The sequence below is a fragment of the Macrotis lagotis genome, chromosome 5 (assembly GCF_037893015.1).
Source record: "Macrotis lagotis isolate mMagLag1 chromosome 5, bilby.v1.9.chrom.fasta, whole genome shotgun sequence".
NCBI lineage: Eukaryota > Metazoa > Chordata > Mammalia > Peramelemorphia > Peramelidae > Macrotis > Macrotis lagotis.
Window position 1 is genome coordinate 50,391,841 of NC_133662.1, and position 20,531 is coordinate 50,412,371.

At 36.6% G+C, this 20,531-nt stretch overlaps 1 pseudogene; it reads left to right on the top strand.

Moving 5' to 3' along the window:
• The first annotated feature begins 1,285 nt into the window (after window positions 1-1,285).
• LOC141489261 (bifunctional polynucleotide phosphatase/kinase-like) lies at window positions 1,286-2,600 on the top strand (annotated as a pseudogene).
• The last annotated feature ends 17,931 nt before the right edge of the window (window positions 2,601-20,531 follow it).

Here is a 20,531-nt window from a genome sequence, read left to right on the forward strand (position 1 = left end):
TTCCCCCTTTGCCCAAAGGGAGGAGTTGGAACTATTGAATTCTTTTGCCTTCAATCAATGGTGGGCTTTACCCTGGCCTGAGGTCATTCCTCAGCTGGGCTGGTTCTTCTGCTCCCACACCTGGACCTGAGGCATAAGTAGTTTGCATTTGTTTGCTTGGGAAGAGGCCTCTGTGCAATGGAGGCATGCACTTAGGGTTTCTCAGACCTGAGGAGCCTAGGGATGGTGTCCGCAGCCCTCCTGAACCAGAACTCTCCCCCCAACCTGGTCCCCAAGCTCCAGGAGGACAGCACCAACACCAGCACCTCTGCTTCCCCTCCGACTGAAGCCCCTTTTGTCCAGCCCCACTGGTAATCCAGCAGGTCTGGCTCTCCAGCCCTCAGACTCTCCGTTCCAATTCAGCTGTTAATCTAGCTGATCCAGGGCTGATCTTCTCTCTGAGCCCAGACTCACCCGCCTGATCTCTGCCAAGGTTGCTGCAGGAGACAAACCCTAAGGTAGATGTTCTTTCTCCTGGCTTTTCTTTCTGGGTTTTGTGGGTTGGATTTCTTTTAAGAGGTTTGTTTCATGTGATAGATGTGGAAGAGATCAGGAGACCTTAGAACTGTGCCTATCTTCTCTCCGCCATCTTGGCAGGAAGTCTGTTGATCATATGATTTCTGATAGGTATGTTATTAACATAATTAATTATACTAACAATTTTCCTAATATTGAACCAACCTTGCATTCCAGGGATAAATCCAATTTACTCATGTATTATCCTAGTGATAACTTGCTCTGATCATTTTGCTAAGATTTTATTTAAGTTATTTTGCATCTATATTCATCAGAAAGGTAGGTCTATAATTTTCTTTCTCTGGTTTAATTTTTTCTGGATAAGTATCAGCAACATATTGCTGTCATAGAAAGATTTAGGCAGAGTTTCGTCTTCCACTATTTTTCTAAAGAGTTTATATAGAATTGGATCCAATTGTTCCTTAAATGTTTGATAGAATTCACTTGTGAATCCATCTGGCCCTGGAGAATTTTTCTTAGAGAGTTCAATAATGGCTTGTTGAAGTTATTTTCCTGAGATAGGATTATTGAGGTTTTCAATTTCCTCTTTTTTTAATCTGAGAAATTTATATTTTTGTAAATATTTGTCCATTTCGGATGGTGATGCAGGTGAGGGGGGAGGGAGGGGGCTGGAACATCAGGCCCTGTCCCCCAGCTAGGCAACAACCCGTCGACCATGGAAGGTACCTGACTGAGCCTCCATTCAGGCTCCCTGGTTGGCCGTTGGGAGATGCTGATGCTGGTGCTGGTGAACAGCCTGCACCCACTGACCTTGCCCTATACCCCGCCCCCCCCCCCGGCAGCCACAGATCCAGCTGCAGGAGGAGCCCCCAGAAAGTGGACCTGCCAGCTGGGCTGGCAGTAACTGGAGCTGCTGCTGGTGTTCATGGACCCTGGAGCCCGGGCCCACAGCAAGGTAGCTGCCTTCTATCTGGAAGGGTCCCTCATCATGACCCATTCCAGGAAGGTCTTTCCCACGAGCCCTGAGGACTGGAGGTGAATTGTGGGCTAGGGTCTTAGGCAAGGAGGCAGTAGGGTGGGGACTCCCCAGATCTATCTCCTCCCTCCCCCTCCTCCAGGATCCTGTTCCCTGAGATCCCAAAGCAGCTCCAGGAGATCAAGGTTGATGGTTGCAAGTTCATTATCTTCACCAACCATCTGGGCATCCAGCAAGTGCTACTCTGACCGGGAGACTTCCAGGACAAGATGAAGGCCATGTTGGCTGCCCTGAGGGTGCCTTTCCAGGTGTTGATGGCCAGGCATTCTGGCAATTACCAGAAACTAGTGACCGGTATATGGAATCACTTGTGCCAATGAGGGAGTCCCCATTTCCTTGACTGACAGCATGTATGTGGGAAATTGGGCAGAATGTCTAGCCAACTGGGCTCCAGGCCAAAAGAAGATGGATATCTCTTGTTGGGATCGACTGTTTGCTCTGAACTTTGGCCTGCAATTCTTCTCTTCTGAAGAGTTCTTCTTGAACTGGCATATGGGTCCCTTCACCCTCCCAGACCTAGACCGGAGAACTCTGACTTTCACAGGACCACTCTACTTGTCCCCCACTGGACCTCATGGGCCCTGGTCCTGAGATCATCATTGCTGTTGGATTCCCTGCAGCTCAAAAGTCAAGTTTTATCCAGGACCACCTGTGCCAATTGGCTAAATCTAAGCAAACTGGGACACCCTGAGCTCATGGCAGAAATGTGTGGCTGTGTGCACAGAAGCTCTGAAGACTGGGGCCATTGCAGTAGTGGGCAACACCAACCCAGACCCTGCAAGCCTGGCCAGGTATGTCTCCTGTGTCTGGAATGCTGGTGTCCCTTGTAGATGCTGCCATTTCACAGCTTCAATGGAGCTGGCCAGACAAAGCAACAGGTCCCCCACCACCACCATCCGTGTCACAACATGGTCAAGTTCAGCTACAGGAAGCAGTTTGCTGTCCCCTCCCTCACAGAGGGCTTCTCTCAGATCATGGAAAACCTGTTTCACTCCCACTATGCTGAAGCCTCCACGAGGCTCTTTACCGTCAGTTCTCTGAGGGCTGAGACCCTCCCCTTCACCATCAATCCTACTAAAAGGGAATTTTACAGCCCAAAATTGTCCATTTCATTTAGATTGTCAAATTTATTGGCCTAGAGTTGGGCAAAATATTTCTGAATTATTACTTTAATTTCTTCCTCATTGGTGGTGAATTAACCTTTGTCATTTATAATACTAGAAATTTGGTTTTCTTTTTTAAATCAAATTGACCAGAGGTTTATCAATTATATTTTTTTCATAAAACCAGCCCTTGGTTTTATTTAGTAGTTTAATAGTTTTCTTGCTTTTGATTTTTATTAATTTCTCCTGTAATTTTTAGAATTTCTAATTTGGTATTTAAATGGGGTTTTTAATTTCTACTTTCTCTAAATTTTTTAGTTGCATATTTAGCTCATTGATTTCTTTCCCCAATTTATTCATGTAAACACTTAAAGTTATAATATATTCCCTGACAGTCATCTTCATAAGTTTTGGTATGTTGTATAATTATTGTCATTATCTAGGATGAAATAATTAATACTTTCTATAATTTGTGGCTTGATCAACTCATTCTTTAAAATAAGGTTATTTAATTTCCAATTAGATCTGGCTCTATTTCTCCCTGGCCCAATATTGCATATGATTTTTATTGCATTATGATCTGAGAAAGATGTATTCACTATTTCTACCTTTCTGCAATTGATCATTAGGTTTTTAGGTCTTAGTACATCGTCAATTTTTGTGTAAGTGCCATGTACTGCAGGAAAAAAAAATATATTCCTTTCTATCCCCATTCAGTTTCCTCCATAGGTCTATCATATCCAGGTTTTCTAACCATCTATGTCCCTCCTTAACTTCCTTCTTGTTTATCTTAAGATTCAAGAGTGGGAGATTGAGGTCTCCTACTATTAGAGTTTTGCTGTCTATGCTTTTTTCTGTAGCACTTTCAACTTTTCTAAAAATTTAGATGCTGTCCCATTGGGTGCCTACATATTTAGTACTGAAATTAATTTATTGTCTAGGGTAACTTTTAGGAGGATATAGTTTCCTTCCTTATCAATTTTAATGCTATCTATTTTTGCATCTGCTTTGTCTGAGATAAAGGTTGCTACCTCTGCTTTATTCACTTCAGCTAATTCAAAATATATTTTGCTCCAACCTTTTATCTTTACTTTATATGTATCTCTCTGATTCAAATAAGTTTCTTGTAAGTAGCATATTGTAGGATTCTAGTTTTTAATGCACTCTGCTATTTGCTTAAGTTTTAAGGGATAGGTCATCCTGTTCACATTCAAGGTTATAATTACTAACTCTTTATTGCCCTCTATGCTATCTTCCTTCTGTTTGTATTTTTCCTTTTATCCATATTCCCCAGTGTTTTGTTTTTGAATACTGCCACTTTTGATGAGTTTTTCCTCTTATATCAAACCCTCTCCCCCTTTTTTTCCCTTTCTCTTTCCCCCTTTCTTCCTGTTAGTTCACCTTTTTCTCACCCTCACCGTCTCCCCCTCCCTTTTTCTCCTTTTAATGCTTGAAAAGTAAGATAAGTTTCTGAACTTGACTAAGTGTATCTAAGTTACTTTTAAGTCATGTCAGGTGGTTCTCACCTCCTCCCTTCTTCCCCTCAAATACAATAGTTCTTTTGTACCTCTTGATGTAATGAGATTTTCCTCATTCAGTCTCCCTCCAACCTCCTTTCTCCTTACTGCCCAGCTTTTTAAAGAGGTATTGTTTTTAAATCATTCTGAGTCACAGAAACATTATGAGTGTCTATCACTTCTGACTGTGTATATTCTCTCTAACAGTTACAATTCTCAAGAGTTATGAGACTCTTTCTCCTAAGTGGGTATACAGCCAGTTTGGTCTTATTGGTTAACAATTTTTTTACACCTTTTCATGTGTCTCTTGAGCCTCCTGTTTGTTGTACAAACTTTCTATTTATCTCCAGTCTTTTCATCATGAAATCTTGGAAGTCTCCCATTTCATTAAATGTCAATCTTTTTCCTTGGAAGAAAAGGGTCAACTTTGTTGGGTAGGGGATTTTTGGCTACATTCCAAGCTCCTTTGCTCTTGAAAATATCTCATTCCAGACCCTTCAGTCCCTTAATGTTGATGCAGCCAGGTCCTGTGTAATCCTTATTGTGGCTCCTTGGTATTTAATTTTTTTTTTCTTTCTGGATGCTTATAGGTTTTTTTCTTTTATCTGATAGTTCTGGAATTTGACCACAACATTCCTTGGTGTTTTCCTTTTAGGATCTCTTTCCAGAGAGGATCTATGTATTCTTTCAATAACTATTTTGCCCTCTGGTTCCATGATATCAGGACAATTTTCCATCATTAAATCCTGTAATATTAAGTCCAGGCTTTTTTTTCCCCTCAATATTTTCAAGAAGGCCAAAAATTCTCAGTTTCTTCCACCTTGATCTTTTTTTGAGTTCAGTGGTTTTGCTGATGAGATATTTTACATTTTTTTCTATTTTTTCAGGCTTTTGGTTTTTGTTTAACATAATCTTGTCTCATGAAGTCATTATTTTTTGCAATTCCATTCTTTATTTTTTCAAGAAGAGTTTTATTCATTTATCTTTTGCAATTCCTTTTCATTTTTCATTTGGTTCATTCTATTTTTGAAGGGTTTTTCTATTTGCCCAAGTGTAGTTTTATGAGAATCATTTTCTTTTTTCATTTGCCCAATTGAGGATTTGAGTGAGTTATACTCATTTTGTATTTGTCCAAATGCATTTTCCAAGGATTTGTTTTCTTGTTGTGAAATGTTAATTTTCTCTTGAGTTTCTTTTCCAAATTTTTCCAACTGATTTTTACACTCCCTGATTTCTTCAAGGAAATCTTTCTGGGATGGAGACCAATTCATCTTCTCTTCAGCAGTGCTAGATATCTCTGGGTTAAAATCTGTCTATTGTAAGTATTTCTCCATGCCCCCACCCCGTTTCTCTCTGGACTTTTTTCTTCTTGTATTGGGGCAGGGACTGGCTCTCAAAGATTTGCTTTTGAAGATGCTAGATGCTTTGTTCACTTGCCTTAGTAATTCCAAGGGCCAGTCAGTAGGGGGGTGCTGGTTGCTTTCCCTGGAGTGTTTGATGTCCTCAGCAGCATGGTCTGAGTTGACCTAGAACACTGGGCTGGGCCCAAGGGGAAGGCGTTAATCTCTTTCCTTTTAGTGAACTCATTGCCCTGAGGGGGTCATGGTGGTTGTTTGTTATGGGCAAAGGGCTCTGCTGAAAGTATGGAGTTCAGGTCCCCAGCTCAGCTGTTGTTCTCCAGTCACACTCTGAGACTCTGTGTTGGCATTCACCCTCCTGGAGCATCTCTGTCCCAAGTCAAAGACTCCGCAGCTAAAGTTGGGTCTCATACTCACCACTCACTGAAGTCTCTATGGCTGAAGCTGGCCCTCTTTCCTCCCCTAGCTGCTGTCCTCATGCTGATCCTCTACTCTCAAATTCTGGTTCACCCAATGTCCTCTGAGACAGAATGTCTTGGTGGTGTTCGTCTCCTAGTTTCTCTTTCTGCGTTTTGTTGAACAAATTTCTGTTAAGAAATTCTCTCACCTAAGTTTTGCGGGCAAAGGGGGGCACTTATTATATTTCCTGTCTTCCCTCCACCATCTTGGCCGAAAGTCTCTCCCCTTAGTGGTTTATAACAAAGGTCAAAGAGGACAGAGTAGTTTGAACCCACAATCAATAATGACTCCAAACATAGAACAAATTCTTCTTATCTCTTTTCTTCCCACCTCCAAAGCAATTTGATGCAAGTTTCCCATAGGATTTATTGTTTATTTTGAACTATGAAAATTTATATAATTCTGTTGCTCCTCTCTACTAAGTAGTAGAACCTCTAGGGGAAGAGGCATACTATGAACATTTGAGAAACGTAGAAGGGATAGAGATAAACTAGATGGATTGATATTGACCCCATCAACTAAGGTCATAAAATAAATAATCAGTTAGTAAATAAATGGCTATTTATTCAAATTTTAAATCATTTGAATTCTAAATAAATGATAGGTTAAAATTGTTATTGACTTCCTAATAAGCCTTATTTTGAAAGCTGTCTAATGAATTGAATAATCTTTAAGATCTCATTAATATAGCAAATTTTGTACTATTACTCATATAAATAAGGTATAGAATGTTTTGGGATGGAATTTTAAGGAACTAATATACTATGAATTGGAATTAGGATCCATTAGATTGGGAGTCTGGTTCTAATTTAGTTACTATTTGGGCATTTAACTAAATAATCTCTGAAATCCCTGTAAAACCAATTTCTAAAAGTCTTACTTGATTGTAGCCTATCCCTATTCCATTACTGAACATTCTGCTTGCCCCTTTCAGCAATTTCATTTTCCTTAAGATTAAACATGTGGCTGCATCCTGACAGCTCTTACAGTCTTTGTCCAGAAAAAGAATGGGCAGTTCAAGTTCAAAAGTCATTATTAGTAAAGATTTGGAGTTCAATGAAATTCATGTTTCTGTTATGCTTATATAGGGAAATTGGTTAAAAGAATGAATCAGGGATACCTTGAAGGAGAAAAGTTATAGGGTAAAACAATGAATATTTTGGAAATGCTGTTTGGAAGAGGGGAGGAGGCTTGGTAATGGTGACATTCAATCAATGTGCTATTGAATAAAAGAATTGGAGTAAAAAAAGAAAAGGATTAGAGTTCTCTGTCTGAAATTTGAAATGTAATCTTAAAAATGTACCTTAAATTCTCAGTGACATCTGCATCCTTTTTTATCAAAGAGTTACATGACCAATCTTTGATCATGTGTTCCATGCAGAATACACTCCATATCCCACTTCAGGTCATTTTGAGTGGTTTTTCTCCAAGGGTATAATAATAAGTCTTTTTAACTGTATCGCTACACTTCTCTGACTTTCTTCACAACTCAGCTAAAATTTCATCTTCCACAAGAAACTTTTCCTGGTATTCTGTTTTTAAATTTTAAATTTTTTTTAAAACATTTATTTACACATTACTAAAATATTCTTATTTAAGTGCAAACACAATATACCCTCCCCTACAAAAATATAAAACCTCATGAGAAATAAAGTAAAGGAAAGAGAAAAAAAGTGTTTCACTCTCTGTTCTCATACCATCAGCTATGTCTCTGAGTTGGATCACTTTCTTTATCATAAGTCCCTCATAGAAGTTACTTCCATATTTTTCCACATTTGCTGTTTCTGATTGTAATTTTCTCCATCCATTCATCCCCACTGTTATCTATTATATTTTCTCTCTCCTTTCTGCAGATAGAGCACCAGCTCTAGGGCCAAGAAGCCTTAATCCTACATTCAACCCCAGAGATCCAGCAACCACCCAGTCCTGTGGTTCCAGAAAGGCCACCCAAACCCACAATCTTAAAAAAAACAAAAAAGAAAATGTGTTATATCTGACTATCTTTTTCTATGATCTACCCTCTCCTCTATCAGCCAAATTCCCCTCCCTTCCCCCATCCCCTTCTTCCCTTGTTCTTCTAGATGTGTTTGCTGTTTCCTCTCTGAGCCATTTCTGATGAAAATAAAGGTTCCTCCATTCCCCCTCACTTTCCCCTCATTCCATACCATTGCAAAAGTTACATGAAATATCTTTTATATGAAATATCTTAACCTATTCCACCTCTCCTTTATCTTACTCCCAGTACATTTGCCTTTCACCCATTGACTCCATTTTTACAATATATTATATCTTCAAATCCAGCTCTCTCCTGTGCCTCTCTTATAAAAGCTCCTTCTACCTGCTCTATTAAATGTGAAGGATCAAATGAGTATTATCAGTATCATCTTTCCATGCAAGAATGCACACATCTCATCATCATTAAGTCCCTCATAATTTTCCCTTCTTATCCACCTTCTCTATGCTTCACCTGAGTCCTGTACTTGAAGGCCAAACTTTCTGTTCAGTTCTGGTCATTTCAACAGGAACATCTGAAATTCCCCCGTTTCACTGAAAGTCCATCTTTTCCCCTGGAAGAGGATGTTCAGTTTTGCTGGGTAGTTGATTCTTGGTTTCATTCCAAGCTCTTTTGCCTTCTGGAATATTATATTCCAAGTCCTACAATCCGTTAATGTAATTGCTGCTAAATCCTGTATGATTCTGACTACAGTTCCTTGATATTTTAATTATATCCTTCTAGTGGCTTGTAATAATTTCTCTTTGTCTTGGGAGTTCTGGAACTTGGCTATAATATTCCTGGGTGCTTAATTTTTTGGATCCCATTCCAGGGGAGATTGTTAGATTTTCTCAATTTCTGTTTTTCCCTCAGCTTCTTGGATATCAGGGCAATTTTCCTGTGGAAATTCTTTAAAAATGAGGTCATGGCTTTTTTCATGATCATGACTTTCAGGTAACCCAATAATTTTTAAATTAAATTTTTAATTAAATTTTAAATTAAATTTTTAAAATATTTTTCAAGGATCTGTTTTTCCAGATCAGTTGTTTTTTTCGATGAGATATTTCATTTTTTTTCTAATTTTTCATTCTTTTGGTGTTGAAGAATTGTGTCTTGATTGCTTACAAAATCATCAGCTTCCTTTAGCTCTAATCTACATCTGAAGGATTTGTTTTCCTCAGAGCTTTCTTATTTCCTTTTCCATCTGGTCAAATCTACTCCTCAATAACTTTTTTTTTTTTTAGGTTTTATGCAAGGCAATGTGGTTACATGGCTTGCCCAAAGCCACACAGCTAGGTAATTATTAAGTGTCTGAGACTGGATTGAATTTAGCTACTCCTGACTCCAGGAGTGCTCTATCCCCTGCACCACCTAGCCATCCCCTCGTCAATAACTTTTTGAACTGTTTTATCTATTTGACCTAAACTGGTTTTTAACATGTTATTTTCTTCAGCCTATTTTGGATCTCCTTGACTTTGCTACTCACTTCATTTTTATGATTTTCCTGCATCTCTCTCATTTCTTTTCCCAATTTTTCTTCTATCTCTCTTACTTGATTTTCAGAATCTTTTTTGAGCTGTCATTGTCATAGCATGAGCCCAACTTTTATATTGCTTGGAGTCTTTAGATGACAAAGCTTGGACCTTCTCATATTCAGATTGAGTATTTTGGTCCACCATGGGACCAGAGTAATTGTCTATGGTCATGTTCCTTTTTTTGTTTTTCTCTTTACTCATTTCCCCAGCCGGAGCCTGGTTTGGGGTGTTTCCTGAGCTTTTGTGAATTATTGGGACACCCCCCTACTGCAAGAACCTCAGTGTACCTTCCTGGTCTGTGAATGACCATAGGCTCATGCCTCTGTTCTGGAGACTGTGGGGGGGGGGGTTGTCCCTGTTTTATGGAGGACCTAGACTGTGACCAGGTTCTGAATGTGGTCACAGGCCCAGAATCCTGTTCAAGGGACAGAGGACAGACCTTGGCAGTTTCTCTCCACTCCCTTTCCTTTGGTGGGCAGCTGGCTGGAGGCCCTTGCTCGGTGGTTCCATTGGACTGCTTCTGTTTCCTGGGATCTGGACTGCCATAGCCACAATGAAGCCTAGAGTGCCCCTTCTGGCAGACGTCTCCCTGCTTATCATCTAAGTTGTGCTTGGTGTTCCCTGGGGTGCAGGTCAGGAAACTGCTTCTGCTGTCAGGACCTGGCACTCCCATGAACCATGGGGCTATTACCAGGAGGCTGAAGTTCCTTCACTCTGGTGGAGGTACCCCCTTCAACCCCATGTAACACAGTGTTTCCCACTATTTTACAGGTTACCTTGGGCTGGCCTCACTGGATCTTTTTGTAGGTTATCTCTCTTGAAATTTTGGTTATAATCAAAATTTTAAGGTTTTTGAAATATTTTGGCAAGAGTACCTAAGAGAGGCTCTTTTCCTGCTGCTAGCTTTTCTCCACCCCCTCCTGGTTTTCTAAATGTTAGTGTCTATAATGTCTAATTATTTCCCAAGCAATCCTTGGGATATAAGTAAAGAAACTAAGGCAAGATTGTAAATTTGAAATCTCCTTTAACTTTTACTCAGATAATGAGATTTATCTCTCTATTTGGGCAGCTAGATGGCTCAATGAAAAACTTACTGGACCTGGAGTTAGGAAGACTAATCTTCCTGAGCACAAATAAAAGCTCAACAATAACTAGTTTTGTGACCTTGAGCATTTCAGCTAACCCTGTTTGGCTTAGTTTTCTAATCTGTAAAATGAGCTGCACATAGAAATGACAAATCAATTTAGCAACCTTGTCAGGAAAACCCAAAGGGATCACAAGTGTTTTGATCTAAACAACAATCTATTTTCCTACCCTAAACTTGCTCCTGGTTCTTCCCTTCAGAGATTTCTCACATGTTATAGTCCATAAAAATTCAAATTCTTTGTGCTTGTCATAGTTAATAATATTTACAAAATTAATCCAATTAACTTTTTTTTTCAAAACAAAATAAACACTGAACTGGTAGCATTCCAAAAGGTAACAAAATTTGTCGAGTTTTTCAAGAATGCCTTTGTAAATGTCATTGCATAACCAGCTGCCTTTCTTATTTCCTATTTTTCGAAATTATTTCCTACTTCTCTTCACCTCTCTTTGGCTAATTCAAGGACAAAAGAAATGGGGTAGAACTATTATATCAGTTTGAAAATCTGATGTGTCTTGTTTCTCTTTTCAATGAGGCAAATTCCTTTTTGCTCTTATTTATGGGGTTAAGAGGGAGATTAAAAAGAGCACCTGTTCATATAAAGTCATCATCCTATAGAGATATGGGAATATAGTATAATTTATTTGTTTCATTTTAGGTTATAAGAAAGTTGAAGTATTATATATACTGTTGATCCAGTCCAATTTTTGACTGTGTGTTTACTATGTGCCAGCCACTGTGCTATATATTTAATGATATAAATAATAGGTAGGGGGCGGCTAGGTGTCACAGTGAATAAAGCACTGGCACTGGAGTCAGGAGTACCTAGTTTCTAATACGGTCTCAGACACTTAATAAATACCTAGCTCTGTGGCCTTTGGCAAGCCACTTAACCAAACAAAAAAGAAAACAAACCAAAAAAAAAAAAGGATAAGTATTATTGGAAACTATTCTTGACTTCAAAAATAATGTATATACAAAACAAAATGACATTTAAAAAGGAAGAAACTTATACGCTTCACTTTATGAAGAGGAAAATCAAGTCAAAGGAAAGTTAAATGCTCAAGGGCATTCACTGGTTCAGAATTACAACTTGAACTTATTTTTTGATACGTAGGTCAATGATCATTAGACTACAAATATGTGTATGTGGGTTTGTGGATAAATATATATGTGTACAATTGGTCTTCAAAATACAAAAATTAAATGAGTGTTAGACTAGATAATTTCTTTATTTTTAACATTTTAATCACATTATTTGTTTATAATCTGAAATGGAAGTTCAATTTTGAGTATGTGTAGCTTTTGAGAATATATATTTATTTACTCAAGAGATTATTTACATTTTCAGACAGCTGCAAACCTATTCTAAATATTTTTGAACATTGTCAAATGCTTGAATAGTTCATATATTAAGAAAAGTTATGAATAATACCTTTGGGTTCTCTCTGCTTGTTAGGCCATATCCAATTTTCTTGGTCCAGTGTTCTTAGAGAGTTGCATTATTTCTAAATTCTATGTAAAAAGAATTCCTCCCATATGCCTTTGAGAAAATATTAATAATATACAGCTCTTTCCTCTGGAGAAAGAAGGCAAGGTCTAATTATTTTTCCACAGCATCTCAAGGAAGAAGAAAGGGGCTGCTTTTGTTTTTTTCCTATTTAACACATGAGAAAGTTTTAGTTTTTCTTTTTCCCACACAGATGAGAATCATTTACCGTATCTTAAGTTGGTAAATGTAGTAAAGAATTAAACTGATGTTTTAGATTCAGTGATTTAAAAAAAAGTCATTCCAACAAACAAATACTGAGTACCTACTTTCAGAAATGTACCTTATTAAAGTGCCTACAAAATGCAACGACGAATCAGTAAAAGGTGACTCTTGCTTAGAACTTGAAGTTTAGAAAGGGAAAAAAGATAAACACAGATTTATTTACAAACATTGTTATAATGAATGTAGACAGAGATAACTTTATACAAAAACAATAAAAATGCAGACCACTGGGAAATACTATATCTTTGTAGGAAGATCTGGATAAGGTTTAATGAAACCTTTTCTATGACTGAAATAATGAGAGCCAAGGGAAGGGCAGAAGCTCTGTTAATCAGGTCAGTAATTGTAATAAAGTGGAAAGGCACTGGGAATAGTCCAGTGACATTTTTGGACATGGTAAAGCTGAAATATCCTTTGCTTAAATATGCATATATGTTGTCATGATTTTGTTTTTCTCTTCTGCCAGGCTCCTCCCCCAGCCCCTCCCTCCTAGTAGAGGCTATGATAGGAAGAGAGGGAGAATAAATTAATGCTTATTGATTGAAAAAAATGAAGCATAGGGATTTCATATAATCAAAGATACAGAAAATGAGAATTTTAGATGGCAAATATAACTACATTTTTGTTTTAAAGATGAGGAAACTGAGGCTCAGTAATTCAGGGAAGTTACATTGCCTGTCTAATTTCCCATAGGCATGTAAGCGATACAGGTGGGATTTGACCCTAGGCCCTGTAATTTTAAAATCAGCTCTAACCTCTTGTAAAGTAATAGGAGATGATGCTAGAGACATTGAAGGTTCATATTTGGGAAACATTTGCATCCAAATAAAATTCTAGGTATAAATTTATAAAGAGAATGAAAGAATAGAAACAAAAAAGCACTGAATGGGAACAGAATCTTAGGTAATGCCAGTGTTTAAGGGTTGATTGAAAGAAAATGAGACAGTGGGGAAAGAAAGCAATCCTGGAGTTTAGAGGACTATTAGAATACTACAGGGTAACATAAGCAAAGGAGGAGTTGCTTGAAGGAGAGAAGAACCAAAGGTGTTCAGTGCTGCAGGATTCTCAATAAGTAATGGAAAAATGCATTTGAATTTGTTGATTAGGAGGAGATCTTTAGTGACAGATAACCCAAAATACATTTTTTTTAGTGCTTCTTTAATGGACTTTAAGAATTAAATGGGTTTTATCCTTCTTATTATCCAAATAATTACCTCAGATTTCTTATTCTTTAGACATACCCATTGTCTAGTATTTAAAAAATAATGAGAAGGTACAATGTTTGACTCATGTATATATCTATAAAATGTTCTAAGTTTATCACTTGCACAGAGAACTTTAAAATTATTCAGAAAGATGTGAACTGATATTTTTATCAGTAATAGTAATGATAAAAAATTATTTCTTTTGTTAGAAATGTTTTATAGTCTACAAACCAATTTGTGTACATAGCATTTTATGAACTGATTGGGTGGGATTTTAGCAGAAAGTCACTAGCATTGTTCATCTATGTTGGAAGTTTTAACTACAATTCTTCAAACTTTTATCATAATTATTTCTCCTTCAGTTATAGCCCCCAGTAGCTTTTATAGAAAACACTGGTTATTAGTGACCCTTATGCAGTGTTTTGCCATCCCTTATAGCTGCTTTCTAAATGTCTTTTCAGCTCCTTGAAAAGTTTGCCAGTTTTTCATAGCTCCTGGTCACAGGCTACCTTTGCTGTATTGTGCCTTCCATGAAATTCTCATGAACCATCAGAAAAATGTAAGCCATTACCAGGAAATTAGAAATACTTTTGGATTTACCAGAGGGTAAAAAAACAGTCAGACAAGTTATGAGACAAATATTTCAACAATTCTCTGAATTTCAGTAGCTCCCCAATCAAAGTTGCCATATATCCCAAGATATAGTTTCCCTACAAAGAAAAATAAATACTTCCTCCATGTTTTTGTGATGCCACATAGGTAAAAAGATTGGGCAAGAAGAGAAAAATGGAAAATGATCAGTGTTGGAGAGGTTGTGAGAAGATTGCAACATTGATTCATTTTTGGTGGAGTTGTAAATGGATTCAACCTTCCTGGAGAGCAACATGGAACTTATGCCCAAAGAGCAAAAAAACTGTTCATACTCTTTGACCCATTTCCAAGTCCATATCCAGAAGAAATTATAGACATTATCGAATAAATGAAAGGTTCTGCATGATCCAAAATAACCATAGCAGCTCTTTTTGGAGATGCAAAAAATTGGAAATTGAGGGGATACCCATCAGTTGGGGAACGGCTAAGTTATGGTACATGAATACTATAGAATATTATTATTATATGAGAAATCCTAAATGGTTGAACTGTAGAGAATCATGGAAGGACTTGTGGGATCTGATTCTGAGTGAATCGTCTACAACCACGAGAACAAGGGATACATCAACAACAACACTGTGAGATGAACAATCTTGATGGAAGCAGCTCCTCTCAACAGTCAATAGAGCTAGAGCAACTGTGTTAGAGTGGCTATGGACTATATCATCCACAACCAGAGGAAGAAAAGCAAAACTCACAAAAAAAATAACCCTTCAGAACCTGATGAACTCTTTACAAAAATTACCTCTTATGTATCTCTTTCCCTTAATCCTAATTCCTCATATCGAAATTTTCTAACCTGTGTACAAATTATCAAAATATTTATGTACAGTGATAATCTGACTGTTCCCTGCTAAGGGGAGAGGGGTAGCAAAGGATGGTGAAAGTAAATTTTGTAACCTAAAAATATACATGTGTGTATTGAAGAAAATGAATAAATGAATTTTAAAAAATGCTACATGGGCTGCTGGTATAAAACAGCAGAAAGAAAAATGACTTCCTCAGAGCCTCAGAGGCATGTTTGTTTTTTATTTTAGTTCATCAATCTTAAAGGGTACTCCTGCTATAGAAATGAATTGCTCAAGGAGCCTAGAATAGCACTTTCTGACAAGGAGAGTGCTAAAAATCTCCTTATATCATTCTCACCTGCGATTAAAAAGGAGAATAAAAAGTTGGCAACTGTGATCAGAAGTTTGAGAAAATTCTAGAATGTTGCTTGAAGCATTAAAGTCTTTATATTGACCAAATCATATTAGATTGACTCTCATTCTCAAGGACTCTATGATGTCAAATTTTAATAAGTCCAACACATAGAAAAAGACAAAATTTGATATATTTAATTAAAATTAATTGTTAGATTTAATAAGTATTTATTTAGCATCTTTTATATAGATACTGAATTTGTAGATAATGAAGATCAAAGAAAATTTCAGAATAATCCTTGTCTTTATGGAAAATATTTTCCAAGGTTTTGGGAGAGTAAGTATAAATTAATTTATACATAATTTCCAGAATCCATAGCTTTACCAATTGACTATATCAGTAAGATGCCACTTGAACTAGAGTTACTAAGGTGTAAAGGTGAAGACAAGTAATATTTCAAACTTGGAAGAGATTTTTCACAAAGGGATTGAGATGGGAAATGAAGTAACATAGAGTGAGTGGTAAGAGAGTAAGTTTGGTTCGAAGATAGTGAATAAGGAAAAAGAGATACCTCTGTTTCTAGACCATGGATAACTGAGAAGATTCCATAATTTACTCAAAAAAGTTCATGTATTAGAAGTTCAATTTCAGGTTTTCCCACCAAGGTGGCAGAGAGAAGCCAGGCATGAATTAAGGTCTCCTGATGTTCCTTCATTAAACAATATGAAACATACACCTAAATGGAAGTCCTATCGACAAAACCAAGAAAGAGAAACTAGGAAAAGAACATTTACCTCAAGGTTTGTCTTCAGAGATCAGGGGTGTGCAAGTGCAGAGCACCTATAGTCAGTGGGGGCGGGCTGAGAAGCAGACTAATCGAAGATCAGCCACAGGTGTTTTAGCTGTGGGAACCATTTCACTCTGAGAAACATCCAGAGAGTGGAGGCTACAAGAAAACAAATTCTTGGAAAATACAATTGGACAAAATTTTCTCAAAACCTCAAGTGATAAAAGGGAAAACTCTTACAAAAATAGAATTGAAAAATGGAGTTGCAAAAGTTAAATGTAGAAAATTCTTCCCTAAAAAACGAATGGAGTCTGTGAAAACCATTAACTTCATGAGACAACAAGAATTTGTTAAACAAAATCAAAAAATTAAAAAATGGAAGAAAATGTTAAATACCTAGTCGTCAAAACCACTGTCCTCGAGAACAGATCAAGAAGAGTTTACCTAAACTTTATTGGTCTTCCTAAAAACATTGAAGAGACTAAAACCCTGGATTCAATATTACAGGATTTAGTGATGGAAAACTGCCCTGATATCATGGAACCAGAGGGCAAAATAATCGTTGAATTATTCGCCAGTAGGTGGCGAAGTGGATAAAGCACCAGCCCTTGAGTCAGGAGTACCTGCTTTCAAATCAGGTCTCAGACACTTAATAATTACTTAAGTGTGGCCTTGGGCAAGCCACTTAACCCCATTAGCCTTGCAAAAACCTAAAAAAAAATACATTGATCCCCCTTCAGAAAGGAATGGCAAAATGAAAACACCAAGGAATATTGTAGCCAAATTCCAGGACTATCAGATAAAAGAAAAAATCTTGTAAGTAGCCAGAAAGAAACAATTTAAATAACAAGGAATCACAGTTAGGATTACACAGGACCTGGTAGCATCAACATTAAGGTATTGAAGGGCCTGAAATGCAGTATTCTGAAAAGCAAAGGAGTTTGAAATGCAGCCAAGAATCCATTATATGACAAAATTGAGCCTTGTCTTCCAGGGTAAAAGATGGACATTTATTGAAACAGGAGACTTCCAGCATTTCCTGATGAAAATACCAGAACATAATAGAAAATGAGGACTTCAAGAGCCACATGAAAAGGTTTAAGTTTAAAAACTTATAAAGGAAGGGAAGGGAAAAAATGTATTCAGATAAGATGAAACTGGCAATATCCCTACTTAGGAAAAATATATTAATAACTCTTAAGAATTTTAGCTCTAGGGGCAGCTAGGTGGCACAGTGGATAGAGCACCAGCCTTGGAGTCAGTAGTACCTGGGTTCAAATCTGACCTCAGACACTTAATAATTACCTAGCCGTGTGGCCTTGGGCAAGCCACTTAACCTCCATTGCCTTGAAAAATCTAAAAAAATGAATTTTAGCTCTATTAGAGAAATTTTAATGAGCCAGAAGAGATGGATATACATGATTTATTTGAGAAACTGTTATCCAATATGATGAAACTGTATACGTCCTTAACTGGGAGGAAGATTCTAATAACTCTCAATAATTGTAATTCAAGTAGAGGGAATAGCAAGAAGTGATGGAACCTCATGAACTTTCTGTGACACAGATAGAATGATTTAAAAATAATACCTCCTTAAAAAGGAGGACAGTAAAGAGATGTGAAGACAGAGGGGATTGAATGAGGTAAATCTCATTACATTAAGAAGTACAAAGAACTTATTGCAATAGAGGGGAAGAAGAGAGGGGATTAAGAACAGATAGAATCTTACTCTCCTCAGATTGGCTTAAAGTTAACAAACACACACTCAGATCAGTTAAGAAACTTATCTTTCCTTTAAAGTGCTAAAAGGGGAAAATGGGAAGGGGAGGTAATGGGGAATCAACAGAAGGAAAGGAAGGAAGAAGGGCTAAAGGGATATGGGAAAAAGGGGAGGGTGGTTGGATATAGGAGGGCAAACACCCTCAAGGTGGTGGTATTCAGAAGTAAAATAGTAGGTATCAAGGATAAAGGAAAAAAAGAGGGAAATGCAAAGAGAGGGAAGATAGTATGGGAGGCAGTAAAGAGTTAATAATTATAACTTTGAATGTGAATTGGATGAACTCTCCTGTAAAATTTTAACAATTAGCAGAGTGCATTAAAAACCAGAATCCTACAATATACTGTTTACAAGAAACTCATTTGAAGCAGAGAGATACATAATGAATAAAGGTAAAAGGTTGAAGCAGAATATATTTTGTGTTAGCTGAAGTGAATAAAGTAGGGGTGGTAATCTTTATCTCATACAAAGCAGCTGCAAAAATTTATATTACTGAAAGCTATGAGGAAGGAAACTATACCCTACTAAGAGCTACCATGAATAATAAAGTAATTTCAGTAATAAATGTATGCACCTAATGGTTTAACATCCAAATTCTTAGAGGAGAAGTTGAAGGAGTTACAGGAAGACATAGACAGGAAAACTCTACTAGTGGGAGACCTCAACCTTACTCTCTTAGATTCAGATGAATCTTACTATAAAATAAACAAGAAAGAAATTAAGGAGATAAGTAGATTGCTAGAAAACCTAAACATGATAGACTTACGGAGGAAATTTAATGAGAATAGAAAGGAATATACATTTTTGCAGTACATGGTACTTACACATATATTGACCATGTACTAGGGCATAAAAACCTAATAATCGATTGCAGAAAGGCAGAAATAGTGAATACATCTTTCTCAGATCATAATGCAATAAAAATCATAAGCAATATTAGTTCAGGGAGATACAGTGCCAAAAATTATTGGAAACTGAACACCCTCATTTTAAAAAATGGGTGGATCAAGCAACAAATTATAGAAAGAATTAATTATTTTATCCTAGATAATGTCAATAATGAAACAACATACCAAAACTCATGAAGTATGCTCAGGGTGGCTGTCAGGGCATATATTGCATGTTTACATGCTTATATGAATAAATTAGAGGAAGAAGAAATCAATGAACTAAACAAGAAACTAAAAAAAAATTAGGGAAAGAACTAATCAAAAACACCCGGTTAAATACTAAATTAGAAATTCTAAAAATTAAAGGAGAAATTAAATTTGAAAGCAAGAAAGCTATTAAACTAATTAAAAAAAACCAAGAGCTGATTTCAAGAAAAACAATAAAATTAATAAAATTCTGGTCAATTTGAGTATAATAAAGTAAGAAGAAAACCAAATTTCTATTAACATAAATGAATAAGATGAACTTACCACCAATGAGGAGGAAATTAAAGTAACCATTTGGAATTATTTTGCCCAACTCTATGTCAACAAATTTAATAATATAAATGAAATGGATGAATATTTACAAAAATTTAAGTTGCCCAGGTTAAATGAAAAGGAAATTAAATACCTAAATAATCCTATGTCAGAAAAAGAAATTTCCAAAAACCATTATTAAACTCCATAAGAAAAACTCTCCAGGGCCTGATATATTCACAAGTGAAACCTATCAGAAATCATATGAATATATCAAAAGATTCTGAAAAAGCTTTGGACAACATACAGCAAACATTGCTATTAAAAAGACTATAGGAATAAGTGGATTGTTCCTTAAAAATAATAAGTGATATCTATTTGAAACCATCAAAAAGAATTTTATGCAATGGATATAGGCCAGAGGCATTCCCAATAAGATCACGGGAGAAACAAAACTGCTCACTCTCATCACTTTTATTGAGTATCATATCAGAAATGTTAGCTTCAGCAATAAGAGAAGGAAAAGAAATCAAAGGAATTAGAATAGGGCAGAAAGAGACAAAACTGTCACTCTGCCAATGACATGATGGTATACCTAGAGAAAACCAAAAAGACATAAAAAAACTACGAGAAATAATTAGCAACTTTAGCAAAGTTGCCAGATATAAAATAAACTCTCACAAATCCTCAACATTTCTATATATGACTGGCAACATGCAGCAAAAAAAGAGCTAGAAATAGAATTCCCTTTCAAAGTAACCACAGACAAAATAAAATAACTGGGAGTCTACCTTTCAAGGCAGAGTCAGAAACTTTTTTGCAAACAATTACAAGACACTTCTCACACAAATAAAATGAAGCTTAAATAACTGGCCAAATATCAACTGTTCATGGATAGACAGATAGACAATAACAAAAATGACAATTCTGCCAAAACTAAACTACTTGTTTAGTGCCCTTCCAATCAAAATTCCAAAAAATATTTTAATGAGTTAGAAAAATTGTAAGTAAGTTCATATTGAGAAATAAAAAGTGAAGAACGTCTAGGGACTTAATGAAAAAAGTGCAAAAGAAGGTGGCTTAGCCCCACCAGATCTAAAATTGTATTATAAAGCATCAGTCAT